General features: G+C 35.4%; 1 non-coding gene across 1 annotated transcript; it reads left to right on the forward strand.

Annotated features, from left to right (window-relative positions):
* The first annotated feature begins 777 nt into the window (after positions 1–777).
* Positions 778–880, forward strand: LOC111766462 (U6 spliceosomal RNA). The gene has a single exon (XR_002798508.1). It is a non-coding gene; the product is annotated as a U6 spliceosomal RNA (small nuclear RNA).
* Positions 881–5,433: the final 4,553 nt, after the last annotated feature.

Consider the following 5,433-nt stretch of genomic DNA (forward strand, 5'->3'; position numbering starts at 1 on the left):
TGTTCCTGGCTTTGCATTTTGTTAAATGTGAAATTCCTATTTAGGCAAAAAGAATTATTCTAATATGTCTTTAATTTGCATATTATTTTGGAAGTTTAGTACCCAGACCAATCTATATATCCTTGACCTAATTTGGATTAGGAATTTGTAGAATAAATTGTATCCCATTACCTGGAGATTTGACAGAATGAGGTTTAAAAAACTGCTTGTACCCATCTAGAATAGTCTCTGGGTTTGGAAAAAATCCAGATTTAATGTCCACATGTTTAAACAGATTGGTATGATTTTCATTCGATAATCATTTTGGAGAATTTTTTTTATCATAGTGGGGGTACACTCCGGCAGAGTGATTCTCTTACACTAAAACTCTCCTCTGTCCCCAAGAATCTGAAAGCCTCCCAGCACACTCCAAAATAATTTAAAAAAATTTGAAACTCCTACTCTAAGACCATGTAAAACCTGACCCCTGCTTCCCCTGAAGAGTTTTCCTTTTCCTACTCTTGCCCTGGCTCAGTATGTTGAGTCACACTGTCCTTCTCCCAGTCGCTAAAGTTTAAAAAATCATTCTTTAGTTGTGATTTTGGAATTGTTCTTTCCAGCCCGGAATGGTCCATGGTCCTTGTAAACTAGACTCTCTCAGGGTTCTCTCACTTCTGCTCATTTCTCTGTTTCCTGCTTAAACATGACTGACTCACTACTCCCACTGAAACTTAACTGGCTCATTTTAAAAATATAGACCAATTCTAACTCACTTTATTGGTGTAAAGACTAAATGTGGTGCATGCTTCACCAGCACATATACTGAAATTGGAATGATACAGAGAAGATTAGCATGGGCCCTGTGCAAGGCTAATACGCAAATTCATATATATATATATATCCCCCCTTGCGACTTTTTGCATGCTGTCTACTCTCTGTGTCCATTTTTGCAGTATGTTCTTCTGTGTCTGTATTTATTTCCCCTCCCCCCTTGTGGCTTGCTTGCTGTCTGCTCTCTGTGTTCATTCACTGCCAGCTCTTCTGTGTTCTTGCTCCCTTCTTTTGTTGTGTCACCTTTGCTGAGTCAGCTCTCTGTGGTGCTTGCGGCTGGGTGGCACTCCGAAGCATGTGTGCTAGCCTACCTTTATAAGAAGGCCCTGGGATGTGAACCAAGGGCCTCCCAAATGGTAGACAGGAGCTCATCTGATTGAACCACAGCTGCTTCCTGTTCCATATATTTTTTAACTTATAGTTAATGCTAGCATTGATAGGTGTATGTCCAAGAAACTTAAATCTTTGGGCTGCTTATGTGCTAGCTGGGCCCTGAATTTCAAGAGAGTTGCAATATCCACTCTCCAGTTCATTAGACTCACCTAGGACAACTAATAAGTAGATGATAATGGACAATGACCATCCCAAGGAATAGAGAGAGCCTGCAGCTGCAAGCAAGATAGTCCCATCCATCTGCCGCATGGGATCCAACCCCCCTCTCACTTAGAGGTGGAGTGGACATCACCATCCCTGAATTCTCAGGATTGGGGAATGAACAATGGACTAGAGTAGACTTACTGGTATTCTAGTATAGACTTATTGTGATTCTAGCTATGGAAGAACGTTTATCATTGAAGTGGAGGCAGTGGCCACTGGAAATTCTGAGGGGAGGCAGAGGGAAAAACAGGTACAATATGGGGACATTTTCAGGAATTGGGAATTGTCCTGAATGACATTGCAATGACAGAAGCCATTCTATATCTTGTCATAACTTGCAAAATTGTTTGGGAGAGAATGTAAACTACAATGTAAATTATAATCCACACTTAGTGACAACGTTCCAAAATGTATTCATCAATTATAACAAATGCACCACACTAATGAAGCATGTTGTTAATGTGGGAAAATGTGTGAGGGGTTGGGAGCATGGCATATGGGAATCCCCTATATTTTACTGTAACACTTATGTAATCTAAGTATCTTTTTTTAAAAAAGTATGTTTTTTTTAAACAAAAGATTAAATGTGATAGTAAATATTATGTGCTGGTACAGTGTCTTGGACAATATAGGCATTCAGTAATTGAGAATTCATTTTTTCCTGTAGAAGCTTCTATACTTGGGTTACTTTCTAAATCCTTCTCAGCTTTATAAAATACATAGTCATTGAATTTGAATCTTCAAGAATCATATTTCTATTCACATATTTCTCATAAATACTGCAAATTTACTTGAGATATGACAGATATATAAATTTTTTAACTTAGCCCCTCCCCCCCAAAAAAAAACCAAAAAAAGGAAAAGGAATAAATTTCAGAAATCCTCATACATCTATTTGTGGTGGAAATTTTGTTGTTAGCTTTTACAACTAAACCTAAAACCAATATCTTTTAGGAGTATATTTTTCCCAGTAAGTAACTGGATGAGTAAATGCTACAATATTCAGTTTTGCTCATTTGGAAATGCATTTAGAGTGTTGCAATGATATAAACTTAGGGTGGACAGAAAAAGGGAGAAAGATTTTGACAGGCAGAGAACAAATTGTGGCCTGCTAACAATTTATCCTGTGGGATCCAGGGTAGAGCTTTTCTTGTGAAATCTGTATGTGCTTTCATTAAATTTATTGAAATATATCACTCATATATAAACATACATAAACAATAAGTGTATAATAGTTGTGAGCTTACAAACCAAACATATATAACATCAAACAAACATATAACATCTCATCCTACCACCAATAACTTGCATTGGTTTTAAACTTTTTTAACTAACAATTAAAGAGCATTGTCAAAATATTACTACTAAATAAAGTAGTTTTCCTCTAACCAATCCAATTGTTATTATCTTTATATCATTTATATATGAACATACATAAACAATTAAGTGTATAGGAAAAGTTGTGAACTTACAAAGCAAACATGCATAACATCGTACAGGGGTCCCATACATTAACCCTCCACCAACACCTTGCATTGTCATGAGACGTGTGTTACAAACTATGAAAGAATACTATCAAAATCTTACTACTAATCATAGTTCCTATCTTACATTTGGTGTGTTTTTCCCCCAACCTACCCTATTATTATTTTTTAAATATATTTTTTATGAGAGAAGTTGTAAACATAAAACAGTCATGCACAGCACATGTGCAGAATACCCAAACAGCATTCCTCCATCAACACACCACAATGTGGTGTGTCATTTGCTACAGATAAAATAATATCATCTGATTGTTACCATGTCCATGGTGTACATTTGGCTCACATTTTCCATACTGCCTTGGTATCACTACTTCAGGGTGATGGAAATGTGGAGAAGCATGGGAAAAATACAGCTGGAGTGACCTATGGACTGTGGTTAGTAGCAATAATATAATATTCTTGCATCTATGCAAAAGATGTACTGTGTTGATATTGAGTCTGACCTTTAATTTTTATTCTATCATGCTGTCTCATTGTGACTCACTCACTAAAATCCTGAACTGTGTTTCACATGAGACTCTCTTTACTATAGACAAAAGTAAAATGATTTGTCATTTTCCAACTTCCTGAATCTAGCCGAATGTCAAGGATTTTCAACCCTTACTTAGGTATAAACATTCCTCCAAAAGAAACAGTAAACAGGGCTTTGACATGGTGGTCTACAGAAAAGACAAGTTCTAAGGTGTCTTGCTATGGCATTTAAAAAATGTCATGAAAAATAGTCCAGACTTTCTCACATCTTTAACAACCATCTTCGTCAAGACTCTTCAGGCTCAGAAAATGCTTTTAAAGACATTTGACTCTTCATTGTTCCATAGAGTGTACTCCCTCTAATTCTAAGAAGTTCTTGTGCATCATGTTTTCCCTGATTTCTCCATGGGTCTTTACAACTCTGTTTCTCTGTCTCTTCTTTTCTCACACTCCCTCCGCAAAAAATATTGTGTGCCAGCAGGATTTAGCAAGCTGCTAAAATGCACTTTAGAATTTTACTCACAGAACATATGATCCAGCCCTCTTCCTTCACTGACCTTCAGTTAACTCTAGTCCTCATACTAATGATGAATTTTCCCCAAGGTGGGGGCAGTTTGAGCTCTAGGGCAATTCTCACTTAAGAAATTGATAATACTGAATTAATTGGTGTCATTTGTGAGGCATACATTCTCCCCCCTAGATATTGAGAGATGTACCCTAAATACTAATTTTCATAGGGCCTTAAGAGCAATACTTGAGGTGGCATTGCCTGCTGAGATCCTCTTCTTTGCTCCCCTTTTCACGTGTGTTCAGGTATATGTTTACTTATTTTGATAATTCTCTGGAATCCCAGGCTGAGGAAATGCCTCCATGGAAAGAAATTTTAATGTAATTAATATAAATCTGAATGGACCTTTCATGAATAACCTAGAACTCTTAGTAAACATAGAACCTCAAGTTGTGTTTAACGTGGTTTACAGACTATGTAAAGCCAATCATCCAGAAACAGTATCAACATTGTTATTTCACTCTGGAAATACAGTGAGCGCTATTTGAAATATCTGCTTACCTGAATACCAGTCAATAAGTCCATTAATTTTTAACAATATGAGTTAGCATTTTTAATTTTAATATTAGTTCATGTTTTCTGAAACTCCTTTCCTTAAAGCAGAAGTAATTCATTTAGGATGCATTGTACCAGAGAGATTTCTCTGTCATTGAGCTACTTAAATTTTATAGTACACACTAAATTATACACAATTAAAGCTGCATGATGAAATAAAACAAATAATTTTACATGTTAGAAAATTAGCTTAGAAATTCTGATATACATTTTATATAGGTAATTTTTAAATTGGAGAAAGTGCTTGTTATCTTTATTTTGGGGAGGAAGGAAAAACAAATGAAAATAATAGTTCATATCTTTTGCTTTTCCTTCATATTAAGAAACAAAAATGTCAAGAAGCAATTAGAGTTTCTTATAAAAGTTTTAGTGCAGAGATACATGAACAACATGATTATTTTTTCAAGTTGATGTTCCCTTTAATGGTGGGTTGTGGACTCAGTAATGTAAACACTATGGCCTATACATTTATATAATTAAAAAAAAAACAAAATCAATAGTCTAATGAAGAAATCAAGTAACACACTACAATGTGAAAGTTGCAAAACAAAAAAAAAAGGCAGGCTTGACTCTCTTAAATGTATTGATAGTCTCTGGACTGATAATAATAATAAAAAAAAAAACATTACATGTTTAGTTCCAGAAATTCTCCACTTCCATTATTGCTGGAAAAGCCATCTAAAAAGCACTTGAAGTTGATGATGTATGTTGTTTACTCTCTTGAAAAAAACATCCTTTCCAAATAGGGGGAAAGGTTAGAAATGATTTGTACAGCATTGATCAATTTATCTGAGTTGTCTTTCGACAGATTGTATTAATGGAACTTCATTTTCTTTTATTCAGTTGACAGCCAATTTTTTTGTTGCCTCTTAAAAAGATCAATGAACG

This window comes from Dasypus novemcinctus, chromosome 3 (genome assembly GCF_030445035.2).
Source record: "Dasypus novemcinctus isolate mDasNov1 chromosome 3, mDasNov1.1.hap2, whole genome shotgun sequence".
Classification (NCBI taxonomy): domain Eukaryota; kingdom Metazoa; phylum Chordata; class Mammalia; order Cingulata; family Dasypodidae; genus Dasypus; species Dasypus novemcinctus.